The 20,595-nt window shown below is 41.4% G+C and overlaps 1 protein-coding gene across 2 annotated transcripts in view; it reads left to right on the plus strand.

The window, feature by feature from the left end:
• The window catches only part of AIG1 (androgen induced 1), a 257,134-nt gene that overhangs the window by 180,652 nt on the left and 55,887 nt on the right, over nucleotides 1-20,595 (plus strand). The window lies entirely within an intron of this gene.

Below are 20,595 nucleotides of genomic sequence, written 5' to 3' on the forward strand. Positions count from 1 at the left end.
GAGTTGATTCATTGGAAAAGACCCTGATTCTGGGAGGGCTTGGGGGAAGGAGAAGAAGGGGACGACAGAGGATGAGATGGCTGGATGGCATCACCGACTCGATGGGCATGAGTTTGAGTAAACTCCGGGAGTTGGTGATGAACAGGGAGGCCTGGCATGCTGCGATTCATGGGGTCGCAAAGAGTCGGACACGACTGAGCGACTGAACTGAACTGAACTGAGCCAAAGCCATCATCATAAAATCACATTCTTAGATTGGCTGGTGGCCAAAGCTCCCAGGCAAAGACACTCCCCGAGAGGTAGGATACCCCAGGGGTCTAGAGAGCACCTCTTAGTAGCTGAGAGCAAAGACCAGACCTCTCTTTGGGTAGATTTATTCTTCGTTGTGAGTATTTCCATCTCATAGATGAAGAAACTGAAGTGGAGGGAGGTTAAGAAACTTGAGCCAGGATTCAAATCTAGGCAGTCTCTCCCTGGAATCTGTAAACATTACCCATCACTGCCTGCTGCTGTGTTCATTGACTACTGAGATCAGACTGCTAATAGATGGTAGGATTTAAATTTGAACTTAGGTGGGTCTGATTCAAAAGTTCTTGGTCTATGTCCCTCTGACTTTTCCTTGCAAAAACATGAGAACCCCACTGACCACCGTCTAAAAGACTCTTCTTTGGCTTCTTATACCCCTGAAAGCAGGTGAAGTTGCTAGCACCCTTCTCTGGGTTCTTTCTCTGGCACATAAAGCTGTGATGAACACCAGTGCTTGGCTCAGAGGACAGTGCACCTTCATGGTTTCCTGGGACTCTCTTATAACTATTAAGAGTCAATGGAGTTTTTATGAGCCCTAAAAATAATATAATCTATGGAGCTAATAATTGTGTTATTTCTACAGGGGAAAAAATATGCTGCCAGTGGTGGTGGTTTAGTCACTTAGTCGTGTCTAATTCTTTGTGACCCCATGGACAGTAGCTCACCAGGCTCCTCTGTCCATAGGATTTCCGAGGCAAGAGTATTGGAATGGGTAGCCACTTCCTTCTTCAGGGGATCTTCCCTACCCAGGGATCAAACCTGGGTCTCCTGCATGGCAGGAGATTCTTTACCAACTGACCCATATACACATGTAAGAAAAGCCAAGGGAAGGTGTTTTAGTCATATGCTATGAGTGTCTTCATGAAAGTTGGGCTAGGGCCACCTGTTTGCATATAGTGCATCACAGTGGCACATGTAAGAGCATGCTTCCTCACGTATTCTTCAAGTCACGGTTTGATGTCTCCAGCACTCTGGAATTTAGGATGTAGTTACACATCCCAGGCTAAAGCATATTCCTCTCAAACCCTATCTCAGTTGCTTGTCAGGCCTGAAGGGTTTTGAGGGGAGCAGTGGGAGGACAGCCATACTCCCATCACCCTCAGAGAAGGCTTTTCTGAGTAACCACCGCAAACAAAGGGATCCCTGATGAAAACCAAAGGGGCGGGCCTCTCCCACCCAGTGATGTCAACCTTGCTGATGTATATGGCCCGCTCGTCACCAGGCTAGGGGTCAAGCTACGTGGGTTCAGTCGATTGAACTTGAATCAAGGCAAAAAGTACGTGTAACCCACCCCCACTTCCTACAATTCCCATCAGTTAGTTGGATTCCTCATTAATCAGAATCTCCCAGGGTAAGACATCAACAACAATATGTATTTAAAGTTCCAGGACTTCCCTGGTGGCCCAGTAGTAAAGAACCCACCTGCCCATGGAGGGGACATGGGTTTGATCCCTGTGCCCTAGAGCCCAGGAGCCACAACTACTGAGCCCATGCAACAAGAGAAGCCCCTGCAGGGAGAAGCCCTCGCACCGCAACTAGAGAGTAGCCCCTGCTCGCCACAACTAAAGAAGAGCCCACACAGCAATGAAAGCAGTGAAGACCCCGCACAGCCAAAACTAAATAAATTAATTTAAAAAAATTTAGAGTTCCACAGAGATTCTTCAGCTCAACAAATGTCAAGAGCGTAATAGAGCTAAAAGGATGCCACCATTGAAAAACTTAAATTTGCAAAATATATGAAACAGGGCAATCTATCATCTAATATTCATTTTCAGCATTTAAAGCAGGTTCATTCTTTACAGGGAAGGGAAATGACCAATCCCCACTTAATTTAATTTTGGTTTGTAAGAGGGGCTGTTAGTGTTAATTGAAAGTTAAGCCCTTAATTATATAGTAATGCATATTTTTAAAATTAGGGCAAGTGTACCACAAAGTAATTTAATTGTCATTTACAAATACATTGCCATTTTTATAAGTGTTTTCACACTGGATGTTAATGCCTACAACTGAATGAAAGCCTAAAGCCACTGCTAGGCATGAAAATGTCCTTTGACTCACGTCTCTTCTTGGGGACAAGGGTTGGTTTGAAGCTATTTCCTCAGTGCACTGTCAGTATCACCCTGACGAAATAATTAGTTATTAAGTATTTGTTGACGCCAGTGGGACATGCAGGCTGGGTTTCAAGTTCTTTTGCTGAAGTTCACAGAGATGTAGTAGGAGGCTACATGGAGAAGTGAGGGAAGACATAAAACCAGGTGGGCAGCCTCCCAGAGAAGCAAATATGGGTCACTGTTAAGGCCAGGATTGGACAGTAGCTCCTTCATCTGCAGGTGGTTCTAGAAACTCGACAGCAACTCTGATAGCTTCCCAAGTTCAATACTCAGCTCTTCCATCTCTGCTCCTGTCTCTGCCGGGTTGGACTTCCTATTCCCTGACCAGCTGTGGTTTCTGCTGCTCCTACCAGTGACCTTCCCATTCCATCACTTCTGTTTACACAGAGCTTCTACTCTCTTATGGCTTCTGCTTCTTGCCTTCCTCCTGTGTCTCTGGCTTCAGCCCATCCTACTGTTTCTTGATGCTCTCAGTGTCTCCCATTTAAAGCCTCTAAAAGACAAATGGGTCAGCAGTCATGATCCCATGTGATGCACCTCCATTGGGTATACATCACAGCAAGCGAGTCACCATAAGGGTCAATGGACTCTCTGCAGAAGGCTGGCTTGGGATCAACCACTGGTTCTTCATCTAGCTGCTTTTGACCAGGAAGGGAGAGTCATGGGATATACAGCGTGGCAAGCTCTGCATAATAAATCCCTTAGGAAAAGGAAACTGTGAGCATGGCAGGCATGGTGGGGCTTCTCCGAAAGCCCTGTGACATCCAGGACAAGGCACGTCACATCAGCATCCCTCTGGTTGAGCCCCCGGCCAGTCCTCTTTTGGGCCCAGCTCTGTGTGTGCCCTGAGCTCAAGCCCGGGGGTTCAGTTGCTCTTCTGCATGAATGTGATTCTCTGTGTCTTCTTTCCCATCCAGGCTAGCTCTCCAATAGGAAGCAGCTCTTTATAGTCTTCCTCCCTTCCTCTGTGTCCCTGAAAGAACCACGTGGTTTGTTTGTTTTCAGTGCTTTCCTGCTAATTACTCTGATTTGAGTGTGGGCTAACTAGAACAGCAAACATTAGGGAAGTTGTACATCTCAGAAGAGTTCCATGAGTAGTTTAGGTTGAAATGCAAACATTTTTGACCAAATAATAATAATAATAACATGTCTACATCTTAATCTCCAGAACCTGTGAATACCACCTATTATGGCAAAAGAATGATTGTTAACTTTTATGGCAAAGTGATGTGATTAGGTAAGGATCTGAAGGGAGAAGCTTATGCTGGATCATGAGAGTCCTTGTGTGAGAAAGGCAGTGGGAAGTTAGACCGAACACAGAAGAGGAGGTGGCCGCAGGCCCTTGGAGGTGGAGATTGGAGTGATGTGGCCACAAGCCAAGGAATACCAGCAACTTTAAGATGTGGAAGAAGCAAGGGAAGATCCCCCCAGAGCCTTTAGTAGCACTGCATCCCTGCGGACACTTTCATTTCAGATTTCTAGCCTCTAGGACTATGAGGAAATAAACTTCGGTTGTTTTAAATTATCCAGTTTATGGTACTCTTTGTAGAAGCCCTAGGAATCTAATACATATACTGTCTTAAATGTTCCATGGAAGCCTCCAGAATTTCTTGAGAGCTGACCTGTCTTATGTTATTGGTTCGCAAACTAGAGTGGATTGTGACCTGAGGTAGGTTCAGGATAGGTCCTCAGCTAGGTCTGCTGAGGCAGCTGGTCTGCAAGTTTTGTGAGAGTAGGACTAGGGTGCACATTCGAGGTGCGATATTTGTTGAATAAACGAACGCGTTCTCTGGCTTCCTTCTAATCCAGTTTTTACTGGTTCTGTGCATCCAGATGACTCCTCTGACCTCAGATGGCCCTGCAATTTAAAGATGGGACTTTTCTAGCCATTTGTTTCATCCCAATCTGGCCCCTGGCCTTTTGCAGTTCTTTCCACTGTTCTTCCTTTCAGCACCACATAGACACTCTGGATAAGAAAGACATCTTGCCCTTCTTTTTGTTTCCTTTAAATCAAGCAAACTATTGTTTCTGAAATAAACCTCATTACAAACAGACCTTGTTTTATTGCATTTTGCTTTATTGCCCTGTGCAGATACTATGCTTTTTTTTTTTTTTTTTTTTTTTGCAAATTGAAGGTTTGTGAAAAATTGAACAAGTCTGTTGGCTCCATTTTCCTAACAACACTTGCTCACTTCATGTCTCTGTGTCATATTTCAGGCTTTTTCTTTATTACTGTGTTTGTAACTTGCACAATATTTCAGACTTTTTCATTATTATTGTATTTTTTTGGTAATCTGCCATCAGTGATCTTTGATGTTACTTTTATGACTCATTGAAGGCTGAGGTGATAGCATTTTTAGCAGTGAAGTATTTTTTAATTAAGGTGTGTACATTTTTAGACATAATGCTGTTGCACCCTTAATAGGCTACAGTACAGTGTAAACATAGCTTTAATTTGCACTGGGAAACCAAAAACTGCACGTGACTCAGTTTACTGTGGTATTTGCACTGTTATCTAGAATCAAACAGCCAGTATATCTGAGTCATGCCTATGTATCTTCTTTCCATTTCTGCTGTCCATCTCTCAAGGTTAATCAAACTCTGTTTCCCCACCCCCTCCCCCTGACAGAACTTTCTCCTCTTTGGAACTTTCATGCCACCTTATTTATCCCTTTTCTATATCACTTATTTCTGTTTGGAAACCATATTTTTTATGAGAATACCATCTCTTCTGCCAGACCATTCACTTCATCTTTCTCTTACTGCATCTTTTAGGGACAACTTACAGGACGGGAACCCAAGAAATGTTGGATAATTGAATAAACAGAAATTTGGGAGTTTCAACAAACATAGAGAAATTTTGTAATAAAACCCTTAATATGCTAGGAAGTTAAGAAGGTAAATAAAATTATTTTAAAACAACATTGAAGGTCCAGTTGAAATGGTGGTGGGCTAGTCTGAACTTGGATGGGAAGGTCAGAATAGTTAGATGAATCTACACTTGGTTTCTTAGTTTTTTTTTCTATTGCTCAATAGCAAAGTACTACAAACTTAGCAACCTAAAAGGGCACTCGGTTATCATCTCACAGTTTTTGAAGGTCAGCAGTCCACACATGGTTTAGCTGGGTGTTTTGCTGAAAGGCTTCTCACAAGATGCAGATCATCAGCCAGGGCTGGGGGCTTAGTGGGGACTTAGTGGGGAACAAGCTCTTACAAAGAGCATGGCTCTTGGCAGGATTCAGTTATTCACGGGCTGCTAGACTCAGAGCCTCAGTTTCTAGCTGGCTGTTGGCCCGAGGATGCTCCCTTAGGTCTTGTCATGTGGGCCTCCCCAGCATAGCTCTGTGGCTCATCAAAGCCAGCAAGAGAAGTAGCCTGCTAGCAAAACAGAACTCACAGTCTTATGTAAACAAATCATAGAAGTGATCAATCATCACCTGTACCAGATACTGTAGGTTAAGGCAAATCAGTGCCTACCTTCCAACAAGGGCGTAGACATGAAAAGACATCTTTGAATCTGTCTGCCACTTCTGATAAGTACCATAGACATTCCTTAAGTATTCTGAAAAGGTCATGTTCCAAAAATTGGTTTCTTTTGGCTGGAACTAAGAATTCAGTAGGATTTCCTTACAGAAACAAGGGAGTTAGATTCCTGGGCTTACCTCCAGGTAAGGGCCATTTTACTCAGAGTGGGCCAAGTAGCACACTAACCAAACTACAATAACCTACATTTTATTTGTGCCATTGTTATTCCATGAGAATATGCTTTCCAAATGTCGGGTTGGGGTGTTGGGACAAATTCTCCAATTAGCAGATCTTTAGCATAGCCGTGTAGGGAGGTTAGAAGTTCTATACGTCTGCCATCAGGAACTCATCAAGTATTTCACACTATGTATATGAACAGATGATCCCCAAGCAAAATATTTATCCATAAGCTGATAATCAATGACACATTTACAGTGTAAATGTGTGTACACCATAAATATATCATTTACAGTGTACTCATTCTCTGACATCCTCAATATTTGTATGGAAAATCTGAACATTTCCAACAGGGAGAGCAAATCATTTTCAAAGACTTTCAAAAAGTATCATTCAAGAAAGCATTTCAAATCATTTTTATATTCTTTAGACTAAACAAAAACTTCCACCGAAGCAATACTGAAGCCCCTAGGCTGAAGTTCCTGGTCATGGTTTGTTTACACTGAATCTCATGGGTTAGTAACGATGCCACCTCCTCGGCCTGCAGCTCAAGTTGGAAGACTCTCCCCATTAGATCAGCAGAAGAATTTCTTTTGAATTTTCAACTTCATCAAAGACTGGCCTTCTCCCTGATTGAAGTCTTCTCTTGCTTCTTAGCCATTGGGGGTGCTTTGAACTCAGCTCCCACTGACCCTGTTTCCTCTTCAAAGGCTTCTTCCCTTCCATGCAGGGAGAAAATGCCCTTTGAAAATAGTGGGTTCCTGCCTTATGTGAGTGAGTTGGTGTAAGTGGCAATAAACAAAAATAATAATAAGCAGCAGGAGAAAATGGGGAAGTGGAAGGAAAGCCACTCTGCAGTATTACTTGGAGGAGGAAGTATTTAACATGCCTTATTCTCTGCTGTCCTGCAGCTTCTGTAGTTTGCATGAAGCAGGGGATGGGCGTTTAAAGTGGCCCATCCTTTGGTGGGGATTTTGGCCCAGGTGGACTTTCCAGAGATGTCATACATAGGAAAATCCAAATTTAAAGCACCTTCACTTATCTCAATGAGAATCTTCCCGAGACACATTTACCAGTTAGACCCTGTCAGGAGACAATGACCTGGACATCTTGTTCCATCTGGAAACACACACTGAAGCTGAAAATTCTTGAGAATTATTCTTTTTCTGAGATATTGACTCAGGAGTTCATGGACTAGTTATGGGTTGATTCTGCTTGTGCTTTTTTTTATTTTGTCCAATTTAAGTCGCTGACTTGCATATGTACAATTTTAACCCTGATGAAGTAGTTTCTGTTTTGTTTTCTCAGGAAGGTGCTACTAGAGTTGTGATAGCTTGTAAGACACTTAAAAAGTAGGTCCTTCCCATTCTAGAAGTCTCTGATTATGTGATCTTAGGTGAACTATCAGTAGGAGCATCAGCCACTGTGACGTAGAATACCTCCTTAAATTGCTGCCTGATACAGAACAGTCCCAGCATTAAACCGCAGTGGCCTGTAGTTAGAACACTGATCAAACCACATTTTCCTTCATATCTGGTCATGGGGTTTATTAATGTGCTAGGGCTGCCATAACAAAATACCATGGACTGGATAGTTTAAAACACCAGAAACTTATTACTCACAGTCCTAGAGGCTGGAAGTCCAATCAAGGTGTTGACAGGGTTGGTTTCTCCTGAGGCCTCTTCATGGCTGCCTTCTCACTGTGACCTCACGTAGCTTTTTCTCTTTTGTGATCACACCCCTGGTGTCTCTTCTGCTTACAAGGACACTAGTCCTATTGGTTTAGGGCTCCACCCTTATGATCTCATTTAACCTCAGTTACTTCTTTTAAAGATCCTGTCTTCAAGTAGTCACAGTGGGGGTTGGGGTTTCAACATGGGAATTTTGGGAGAACTTAATTCAGTCCATAGCATGTGGTTACCAGTAATGTCCATAGGTGGATTGGAAGTCATAAATAGCTTGTGAAAACTGTGTGTGTGTGTTTGTGGCTTTTTTCTGGGGAGAAAGTTCACGCTTTTCTTGGGAATTTCAAAGAATGCTAATAGGACACACGGCTTTTCATCAACTTCCCTAATTATTTTTCTAGTTGGGATGATATATGCTAATCCTTCACAAAGATTCTGTGATTCTGTTAGCCCTGTTGTTTCATTCTTCCTAGATTTTGAGATACTCTTATTTGGCTATGAATCGTTAACTCTGTTGAAAGGTTAGGGAGAACATGTTTTCTTATTCTGCTGAGATGACTAAAATGATGATGTTGCATTTTTTCAGTACCGACCAGCTTAGAGTGTCTTTTTTTGTAAATGATGGCTTAGGTGCTTAAGAAAAATATGTAGTTTTATAAATCAAATAAACAACTGAGAAAGTTAAAGAAAATAGCAATTAAAAAGCAATTATGAATTTAGGACGTAGGAATAGTACTGCAAAAATAAATAGAGCTGAACTTCCCAGTTGTAGGCAGTATTGTTTGTGTGTGCTAAGTTGCTTCAGTCATGTCTGATTCTTTGCGACCCCATGGACTGTAGCCCACCAGGCTCCTCTGTCTGTGGGATTCTCCAGGCAAGAGTACTGGAGTGGGTTGCCATGCTCTCCTCCAGGGGATCTTTCTGACCCAGGGATCAAACCTGCGTCTCTTACATCTACCTGCGTTGGCAAGTGGGTTCTTTACCACTAGCAGCACCTGAGAAGCCCCAGTGTTGTTTATGCCTGTGTAATGTGCAGAGGAAAGCCATGAAAACCAGTAGTAGGGATATAGGCCCTATGATAAAAACCTACGAAATTAGAATTTTTTAAATAGAAAATGGGTATGACTGATACTCCAATAGTTATCCCTAGCCAGTGCCTTCTCTCCCTCTCCCATAGGCCTTCACCTTTATGTGGGTCCCATCATATGTTGATGTCTGGGGCTATTTTTATTGAATATACGTGCCACCGACTTTTTAAACTTGAACTTTGGATTTTCATTTGCCATCAGTTAGTTTAATTTTAATAGGTTTAGACATTTTTCTTGCCCAGTGGTATTCAAATTTTTTTTTACTTGTGGATTTACTTTAAATCCAGACAAAATCTTCCATGGATGCCAAATGGACAAAAATGGAGCTTATAGCTGAGAGAGAAAATAAAAAGGGAGGGGGGGCCTGCTGAAATAAGAAATGTATTATCAATATGATATTTCCCTAATCCCAGGTCTGCTCTATTTGGAATTCCCAGTTCATCAACTGTCCAGAGCAGATTATTTCTTTCTTTTCTTAATTCTCTCTATATATTAAAATATCATAAGAAACAAAGAAAATTATGTTCCCAGTTGTCTTTTTTTTTTTTTTTTTAATCAGCTGGGACATAGTTATCTTCCTATGACAGCAACCTCTTGTAAAAACATCAGTGTGGATGGGAAAATTAAGATGATGCCCACTTCCCTTTCCTCATTTAGGACAGTGATGGTGGGAGGAGATTGGAAATCCTACATCATATAACTGGCTTTGGAAACATCTTCAACCTTTGGTCTCATTTGCTTCTAAAGCATGCATCTGGAGTCATAAAAACTAAATATATAAGATGTCCTATGACTTTCTGGTGAATGGCTATTTTGGAAAGAATCTTTTCACAGCCCCCAGGTCATTTTTGCTGAAGTCACTGTGTCAGTATCAAAGACATCTGGTAACTCACTGCCTTGATCCATGCCTGATGGCTTTTAGGGAGCGCTCCAAGCTCCTGGGGTCCCATCCATCCTTTCCTGGAGTCAGTAACACCTGAATTGCTAAAATAAAATGAACTTTGAAATGGGCTGTTTACTATTAGAGTTTGAATATTTCCAATTTTTAAATTAGAAATATTTTTAATAAGCTTCATTCACTGACCTTCACAAAGATTTAAGGAAATGTTTCTTAAAAAGCAAATTAACTTCTGAAATTAGTACAGATGCAACACTTGTGAATCTTTGGAGTTTTTGGTGGAAATGCATACTGAATCCGTGCATGTGTGTGTGTATTGAAATGTTATAGTTACGCATTTATATTTTGACAGAAAGTTTTATGCTTGCTTTTTTGGTTTTTGTTTGTTTGTTTGTATTTGGTTTAGTTTGGTTTGCTTTGGTTTCTTTCGGGTTGGGTTTTTTGTTTTGTTTTGGTTCTCACAACATTTTGGCTCTAAATGGCTCAGCAAAGAAATAAAAGTTTGCAGTGTTTTATGTAATTTGCCCCTAAGTCATGCAGAGTTTGTGTCAAAACTAAATTGAGATCTTTTTTCAGCCAGGATGTTTTTTTAATCTGCTGGTTTAACTAGCGAACACACCACCCTCTGTTTTTTAGTGTATCTGGTAGGTTCTGAACTGTGCTAGGGGCCAGGAGGACACAGAAATACGCCTCAGGCCTTCTCCTCACATCTGCACCCTCTGCCTTGACTCCACAAACTCAGACAGTCCAATAGGCCAGGATGACCTCTTCATGACTTCTAATTTTCACTTGTGTCCAGTGATGTTTCTGAAAGATGGAGACTTAGTTCCGAAAGCATACATTTTGGTGAGAGGCTGAGTTCCTCTTACCTATCATCACTTTCTGCCAGCCCTCAAGATTAAGCATAACCGTGTGCTACTGGTGGTGGTTTTTCTATTGAAAATTAAGGAGGGAAGGAAAAGAAAACGAGTAACTGTTGAATGCCTGTTTATGGCCAGCTATGGGTTTATTATAATCTAATCTTCATGACAGTGTTGTGCTGTTCCCATTCAACAAATCAGAAAAGCCAGGTAGATGTCCAAGGTCCTCCAGCTTAATCCCTGATATCAACAATATTTGAATCTATGTTTCTCCAAGGTCAAAGGGCAGATGTTTCCCACTAGACTGAACCATTTCTATATAATTACTAGAGAATCCCTCAGTTTCCTCACCAGGAAAATAAGGACAAAAGTCTTCCCCTTTGTTTAATCTGTCACAAAATGGGAGCGTATTGAACACACTGAATAAATTCAGATGAGTTTGTGTTCATGCAGCCTCTTCATGAATCATGAACAACCACCGGCAAATTATAACTCAAGTCATCAATAGCCTTAATGTTCGTGCTGACTCAGCAATGCTGAATTACCTGTCACCCCATCAAAGTTTTCTTCTTTGACATTGTTAACATCAAACATTCCATTTTCACACACACCCTTTTGCAAAACTCATTAAACTTTTGTTTAAAGACTTTTGCTTCTCTCAAATGCTTCTTACCCTGCAGCCTCTCTTAGCTAATGAAGGTATTTCATAGACGTAATTGGCAGAGAGAATCAAAGATGGACGTGTAAACAGAATGAAAAAGGAAACCTGCAGAGGGAATGGCATAGCTGAGGCAAAGAAACACTTTGGAAATTATAAATGAAAGGTTAAATTGAAAATAACTTGGAACTTCCCTAGTGGTCCAGTGGTTAAGACTCTGTGCTTCCACTGCAGGGGGCACAGGTTTGATCCCTGGTCGGGGAAATAAGATCCTGCTTGCCCCACAGCTCAGTCAGAAAAATAAATAAATTTTTTAAAAAAAATAAAGTGAACATTGGGTTACAAGTGTCTTTTCCAGTTAATAGTTTTCTTAGGGAGCCCAGTCTAGCGCCCTGTAATGACCTAAAGGAGTAGAATGGGGGGATGGGAGGGAGACTCAAGAGGGAGGTTATGTATAATATATATATATAATTATGGCTGATTTGTGTTGTTGTAGGGCGAAAACCAACAGAATGTTGTAAAGCAATTATCCTCAAATTAAAAATTTTTTAAAATAAAGTGAGTTTCTTACTTTAAAAAATAAATCAATATAAAGTTTAGTTGAAAAGAAAACAATTTGAGGAGCAATGAAGGAAAGGATCTTAAATTCTAGAACCAAGAGCTTAGATTGGATGATATGAGTTTTCAGGATCTACTGCACTTTTGTCTTCTGTCCCCACCAACTGCTGACACCGGCTTTACTAATGTCTCTGCTGATCCATTTTCCAGGACATTGGTGGACATTTTTGGTCCTATTTTGCCTTCTCAGAGGAATTGAATGGAACTGACTGTTCCATCCTCTTATTTTCCTTCCCTTGGCTTCCATGATACCTTTTCTGGCTTTCCTTTTCTCTCTCTGGCTCCTTCCTCTACTAGGCATTGCAGACTCATCTTGTGCCATCCAGCTTTAAGCATGGAGTTCTTCCAGACTTGTTCTCAGGCCCTCTTCTGGTCTTAATACATACCTTTCTCTTAAGTGAGCTTGTCTACACAGTAACTTCACCTGCCACCTAGCTAATAAGGATTCTTTTCCAAGCTCTAAACCCATGTGAACCTGAACATCGTAAAGATTCCTCTTGTCTAACATGCTCATGGCCAAAGTTGGGAACGAACACAGTGTCTTTTTTGCACTGTTGTTTGTATAATGGACAGGGAACTCTAGAAGAGCAATGACATGGCAAAATGACTGGTGATGAATTTAATTTTGGATTGGCTGCTTTTCAGCAAGTTTCACTTCTGTAAAGTTTGGATATAGTGCCCTGGAGGCCAACTGAACAATTTCTGTAGAATAAATATGGGCCAAAATTATATTGAAGAAGGGAATAAATGGAGACAGAGTCTTCTACTTCTTAAAGACAGCTCTCCCCACCTGATACTTCAGTTCAATATACTTAATTGTACTCAGTGTTTATTAAATAGTTGGAATTTACTTCTGTCCTCTGCTTATCTTTGGGGACCAGTAAACTTAACCATTCATTTGTTCATTCATTCATCCAGGGCCACAGATTATCTGGATGGGCAAGTTAACTTTATTCCAAGTTCACTCTGAAACCTTTGGGATACTGTGATCACAAGGGAGAATATAGTCAAGGAAGGACTATAGCAAGAACAATTAAATAACAATAACACGAAGAAAGCTGAATGCAGAAGAATTGATGCTTTTGAGCTGTGGTGTTGGAGAAGACTCTTGAGAGTCCCTTGGACTGCAAGGAGATCCAACCAGTCCATCCTAAAGGAGATCAGTCCTGGGTGTTCATTGGAAGGACTGATGTTGAAGCTGAAACTCCAATACTTTGGCCACCTGATGTAAAGAGCTGACTCATTTGAAAAGACTGTGATGCTGGGAACGATTGAGGTCAGGAGGAGAAGGGGATGACAGAGGATGAGATGGTTGGATGGCATCACTGACTCAGTGGACGTGAGTTTGGGTAAATTCCGGGAGTTGATGATGGACAGGGAGGCCTGGCATGCTGTGGTTCATGGGGTCGCAAAGAGTCGGACACGACTGAGCGACTGAACTGAACACAAACATTAATTGAGTGCTTATAATATGCCAGGTACAGTACCTTATATATACATTGTCAGATTTACTCCTGCACAACACCATTTAGTTATTCTCTTTAACCCCATTTTAGAGATGTGTGAACTGAGGTTTAAATAAGTTAACTGTCTGCCCCAAGGTCACAAAGCTAGTGAGTGAAAAGCTAGAATTTCACCCTGGTCTCACTTGAGAGCACTTCCCTTAACCACTACACTTTTCATCCCACACTTGCAAAAGCGTCTAATTCACTAACTGGTATACTTTGCATAAGGAAGTCCACCATTGGCCTCATTCTTCCTTTTGCTCATTAAAGTTAACACACAAACAAAAAGCATGCCTTTCTCTTTAACTTCTCTTTAGTTGAAGGGGCAGGGAAGAAAAATTAAAAATGAGAGTCCCCTGGAGATGACCTGAGAATCTTAACTATATCCAGACCGGGAGGATCATGTGCAGAGAAACAGAGAAAGATGAAGGAAAGCATGGGTTACTCTTCAAGTTGGCATCTTGCAGCTCATGCAAGGCTGGATTCTAGGGTGTCTACTGTGACTCCTGGCGGCCTTGACCTAAGCAGACAAGTTTCCCCCTGAAAAGCAGTTTTGGTTAAATGTCGGAATTAATGGGGGTGGGAGGCAGGGAATAAAGCTAATGAAATAACATAGGCAAATTGTAACCCTTAACTTTGCTTCATATAAAAAAATTTTTTTAATGCTTGAGTCTCAGGTTTTTCAACACAGCTGGAGAAATAGAATCACCACCAAACTAATCCCACAGTGGGTTGAGTTCACAAAAATGGGAAGTTAAAGAAAACTCCATTAACTTAGAATCATCATAACCTTCTGAAAAGAAAAGAAATCTAATTCAGAAGATCTCCAAGAGAGCAATGAGCTAAGCAAACAGCTCTAACCTCACAATGATTTTTTTTTTTACTTTTTATTTTGTATTGGGGTATAGCCGATTAACGATGTGATAGTTTCCAGTGAGCAGCCGTACATATACATGTATCCTTTTTCCCCTCAAACTCCCCTCGCACCCAGGCTGCCAAATAACATTGAGCAGAGTTCCATGTGCTATACAGTAGATCCTTGTTGGTTATCCGTTTTAAATATAGCAGTGTGTATGTGTCCATCCCAAACTCCCTTACTATCACCTGCCCCCATCCTTGCCCCCAGGAACCATAAATTCACTCTCTAAGTCTGTAATCTCACAATAATTTGAGGAACTTCTTGAAGTTATTTTCTCTCCTTGATGTTAGTGCGCAAATTTAAGTTGTCTGGTAATCCTTGGGCTCTGGGAAAAGCAAATGGTTAGTTTATGGTAAATTGCTCTCAATGATTATCTTTCAGAAAACATGTGAGTTATGAGAGAGAGTAAGAGTACCTAATTCACCCTGCTGTTGAAAAGAGAATTGGATGACAGGTTCTAGATGCTGCTGCTAAAAGGCTTTCAGCAGTTGCTGTGCTCAGCCATGGATTTGTCAGTGAAATAAATAACCAAAGGCAGTCTAAGAATTTGCAGAAGGAAGTGTTTTTATACTATGGCTTAGCAAAAACATCTCTATGTTAAATCTACTTGCAAATTTAAACTGTACCAGGGGAAGGGAAATGGGTTTATATAATCCAAGTAGCATAGGAAATATTAAATACTTTATGTTGTTAAAACAGGGTGACATCATTGGCAAGGCACTTTTTTCTCTAGGAAATGGAAGGCTCCATCCACCAGTAACAGGTTGGAAGAATTACTCACTGTGGCAGAAAGTCTAACATACTCAACAGCCCTGCCTAAAGTTTATGGTAGCACTGGAAAACAAGAACTGTGCTGTCTTATCTCACCATATTTCCAAGCTACAACATAAAAAGGGGAGCAGGGGTAGAGAAAATAAGGAAATTCTGGGAATCCATGGCTTTCAAATGGAGGAAACTGTTGCCAAGAATCACATTAATGTACTACTTGATCATATGTGGGTTTTAAGAAATAGGATTCTTAAGGATTTCTAGAATGAAGGAAGGGATTTTATGCAGAATTAGAAAAAGATAGAGGCAGCCAATATACATCAAACAAACTAAAAACTGAGGACTAATTTTTTTTTAAGGTTTACAGTCTAGCAAGTGGAAGATCGTAGAATTATGCTGTCCTGTCCAATGTCCCAGGGGGCCAGTCCAGGGACAGAAAATCATTAGGGGGACCACAAATGAGAGTCATGCAATTTACACTTTTCTGCCTAAACATCGTGGTCTGTTTTTCAGAAGTTTCCAATGTGCATTGTTACTGCAATCCTTTCTACTATTGTCCCCTTTACATTCCTCCTCAAACAAATCTGCTTAGCCATCCTGAAATATTATACATAAAATTAACACCAGAGATAAACAGGGGGATATTAATCCCCAGGAATATTTGTTAGGATACTTCGACCCCAGCAGACTTACTTGAAAACTTGAAAACCTAAGACACCATGACTCTTGGCCATGACTGTGTACAAGGAAAATCAGCTTAGTACCTCTCCTTCACTTGGCCCAACCATCTTTGACTTTTCTGTTTGTAAAGTCAGTGTTACTTATGGTGAGCAAGCATTTTTAAATGGTCCTCTAGTCAAGCAAAAGGGTTCTACCATTCACCTCTACAGCTTTCATCTGATACCTTTTCCTTCGCCTTTTCTGTGACCTGGTCTTTTGCCAGGTTTTCTTCCTTTCTTATCACTCACTTAAGTTTCTCCTTCCTCCTCACTGTGTTTTATATCTGGTATCTGGAACTTGCCCATTTGTCCTTTCTCCTGTTCATCTTCGCAGCTTATACTATAAACCATGCCTTGTTTCCTTGTAATTCTTTTTTTTAATGCTATATTCTAATATTTTCCTGTACATATGTCACATTCTCTTTAATGTATCCTTTTCAACATTTAAATGAAGTTATCTTTAATAGTAAAGTAAAATATATAAATTAAAGAACATTTGAAAAAATAGAAAAATGTAGAAACAAGAAAGAACATTTGAAAGAACATTTGAAAAATTAGAACATTTGAAAAAATGGAAAAATGTAGAAACAAGAAAGAAGATGACTCTTGGTTCTTCAAAGGAAGTCCCCATTAACATTGCAATGTGTTCTTTTTAGACTGTTTTACAAACAAGATTTTCTAAAACTATGTTTGATAGTATAGGTAGTCTTTGATTTTCTTTGATGTCTAAATATGATACCTTAAGTGTTTTTCTTAATGTGTTTTAATGGCTACATAATATTCCATTGAGTGGCTATAGCTTAGTTTAAAAACCGTTCCCTCATTTTAGATCATTAAAATATATTTTAATTATTTTACTATTGTAAGTAGTGTTTGGGAAAATATCTTTTTTTACTAAGCCACGGAAGGGTGTGTTTATTTGTTTTATTCAGGGTAATTATTATTTCTTTGGCATAGATCTTAGAAGCTCAATTACGGTCTTTGGGAAAGGTTTTGGAGCCCTTGATAACAAGGTCAGTTTGCTTTCAAAACAGTATTTGCAATGTGTTCTTTGTCCAGAGTTCATGAGTGTGTGTTATTCACCTCCTTCTTGCAACATTAGGTATTCTTATTTTAAAAGAAAGATTTGCTAATTTAATATGTGAAAATGGTTTTCTTTTGAATGAAACTGCTTATTAGTAAGGGTACATGCATTTCCATGAATTTGCTTATTATTAACCCTTATGCATTAGGTCTTTCACCCCTTCTTTCTCTTTCCATCACCTTGTAGCCACATGCTAATTTCTTATGCTTATCCTCAGTCCCTTCTGCTCGCTTTTCCAACCCCAAAGTTAATTCTGTAATTCTCTTTTGTCTCATGTCCAGTAACTTGTGGGGCAGTGGGACCCAAATTGCATTTTAAGATCATTTTTATGAGTCGTTCTCAGCAGGCGTTTTCGAGGCCCCAGGTTCTTTTTCTCTCCCCCGCTGTGAAAAACTGATTGGCAGCTGGTGACGGGCAGGGCACTGGTGCTTGGCACTCACAGGAAGCCCTGCAGGAGGTGCCCAGAGCCACAGTGGAGGGAGTGTGGCCAAGCCAGCACAAGGTGGGGGACCAGATGTCGCCCGATTATGTTCCATTGAAATCCAAACAAAGCCCCAGATTCAGGATCATTTCCTTGAGACTCCCCAGTTGGAAACTGGCACCAATCCAGACCCTCACAACAGCTGGTCTCCCCATGCTAGGATTTATGTGCCTTGCAGAAAACTTTACCTGTGTGTTATTGATTGGTTTCTGCAAAGCAATCAAACAGCATCTCGAAGACCCAAAGCGTACTGCTCTCTGCTGAAAATAAAAAGAGCCCATATATCACTGAACACGCCAGCGGTCTTATTACAGGCTTGGGAACTCTGAGGAGGATGTGTTGTCCTTGTTATTTATGCCACCCATGTTAACCTTGAGGCTGTGTTCTGACACTTGCAGCTTGGCAATGACAATGCTCTACTCTTGTTAGGAGACTAAGTCCACCCTTTGGAAATAAATTCTATTATAAAATAAGCTTTCAGGGAACACCAGCAGATGAGAAATTGTGTTTATGTTTCTCATCATCCAGTTGATGTTGGGAAATCTGAGAATCTCTCCAAAAGCTCCTGACTTGTTATCATCCAGGTCACTTTCATGCCGTCCACTTTCTTGCTCCCGAGGAGGGTGAACTGGAAGCCTGACAATTTCATTTTCTGAATATCAAGGGGGGAAAGCAAACAGAAACCATCCTCACCACCACCCCCTCCCCCAAAAAGATACTGTAGTTGCTTGTGCTAAGCAACAGAGGAAGGTTTTAATTTTAAAACACAACAAGTATTTTTAAGGAAAACTAAAATAAAGAATTGTGAAAGAACACCAGTTTATCTAATACTTAGCTAAAGGTGTATTCCTAACCTAGATCCAGGAGCTCTATTTTATGGGTTGCCTTTATAATTGGCTAGCCCAGCTGTTTCAATCACCTGATAAGGTCTGGGGGACTCTTTCTCTCTCTCTACCCCCCGCCTCTGGCTGCCTGGCGGTCCTCAACCCAGATTCTCAGACCTCACAGTAAGATTCTGGAGCAAACCCTCTCCATTAGAAACAAACAAAATAAATTGTTTCCATTCCCCCAAAGGAATGTGCTAAAGCCTTTTTTCCTCTTTAACATGGATGCAATTTAAGTTTGGCAAGTGCTGGACACAGGATACCTCAGAGGAGACCGCTTTTATGAGAGAGACCCTTACGGAAAGACCCCTGCATCCTCCCTGTAAACTTTCAATGACAGAAAGTAACCAGGTCATGCCTTCAGCATCCACAGGATTTCTGCAGAATCCTTTACCCATTCCCTCATTCCACAAAAATGGCTTCGGCACCTACTATGCGAAAACCCTGTGTGCATGTTCCTTTCCGGCTGTCCCCACAAGGCTTCTGTTAAGTCAGAGCTTCTTACGGTCTGTACTTCGTTGGCTTCATTTCTAGCCCTTAAAGCTGCACCAGGGGCATCCAGATATCATCCAGTGACATTTCATTGCTCTGATTCAGAATCCTGTTTATCTGTAATGCTCCATGGTTGAGAAATTCAAGGGAATTAAAGATAAGACATGGTCCATTCATCCTATCCTAAGTCACTCAGTCGTGTCCGACTCTTTGCAACCCCATGAGCTATACAGTCCATGGAATTCTCCAGGCCAGAATACTGGAGTGGGTAGCCTTTCCTGTCTCCAGGGTATCTTCCCAACCCAGGGATCAAGCCCAGGTCTCCCACATTGCAGGTGGATTCTTTCCCAGCTGAATCACAAGGGAAGCCCAAGAATACTGGAGTGACTAGCCTATCCCTTCTACAGCAGATCTTCCTGACCCCAGAATGGAACTGGGTTCACTTGCATGGCAGGTGGATTCTTTACCAACTGAGCTGTCAGGGAAGCCCTGGCCCATTCATGGCAGGCGTTAAAAGGGAAATCACCAGAGATGATCACAAGAACTGATCAAAGACAATAATATGATCAAGAGCCAGCGCAATTAGAACCAAAGGAGTTGATCTCACAGACCACGGGCATGGACTGCCCTGGCGGTCCAGTGTTTAAGAATCCACCTGCCAGTTCAGGGACACAGGTTCGATCCCTGGGTTGGGAAGATCCCACAAGCAGCAGAGCAGCTAAGCCCATGTACCACAGCTTCTGAGCCCACATCCTGGAGCCCATGCTCCCCAGCAAAAGAAGCCCCCACAGTGAGAAGCCCACACACCACAGCTGGAGAGTGGCCCCTGCTCACCTCAACTAAAGAAAGCCCCTGTGCAGCAACAAAGACCCAACGCAGCCAAAAATAAAATAAATAAAAATTAAAAGGAAAAGAATATGCACATGACTCATAAACGTAGCCCCGACCCTTCCCTTCCCTGTCCCTCACCTACGTTTGTAAAACATTTCTTGCTCAAGATTCTAATGGATTCCAACATCTTTGCTCAAACACTGGGGGCCATCTTGTTTCCCTGGATGGAAGCAATCCGCATCAAGGGTCAGACCCCAGGTCAGTTAAGGCCAGAGGACAGGGTCCCCTGAGGCCATATTGGAGAAGGACTTATTTGTCTTCAACTGTAAAGACACTTGATATTCTTAACGCACCCTAGCCTTTCCTAGTAATCCATTTTTCATTGATCATACTCATAAATTTACCAGAGCATGTACTGAATCGATTTATACTTTCAGTCCGCTCCACTTTCATAACCCAGAAGCTGCTTCTCCTCATACAGTTCAGCACACAGCTTTTTATATTCCTCACTCCGCTTTATTCCTAGCCCCAGTATTCTGGGAACTGGCTGTCATATCCAGTTCACACAACGCATAACGGTCCTCATTTGATACCTTTTGAACAGTCTTTCTCTCATCCGTTCTCCCTTCATCCTCTTCAGTTCTTGAGACTGAAAAGATTCTCAAGGCTCCGAGTGAGCTCTGACCTCATCCAGCTTCCTTCTTTAGTAGCTCCCATAAAGCTGAGATTTATGGCTATCAAAGTGAGAGGAATATTGGGTCAGGAAGATACGTTGGCTGGAACAAGGAATTGACCTGTGGACAAAAAGTGATGAATAGCTCTTAAAAGTCCACTCCCCACTAATGAGGAAGGCTCTGGGTGAAGAGTTGTAAATTCCACTCACCACTGCAGACACTGGGGATTTTTCTATTTACCTAAGATATTTGCAGAATGGGGACCTGACTCTTAACAGGGTCCACAAAAGTAGGCGTGGGGAAGAGTCCGCA

This window comes from Cervus elaphus, chromosome 26, assembly GCF_910594005.1.
Source record: "Cervus elaphus chromosome 26, mCerEla1.1, whole genome shotgun sequence".
Classification (NCBI taxonomy): domain Eukaryota; kingdom Metazoa; phylum Chordata; class Mammalia; order Artiodactyla; family Cervidae; genus Cervus; species Cervus elaphus.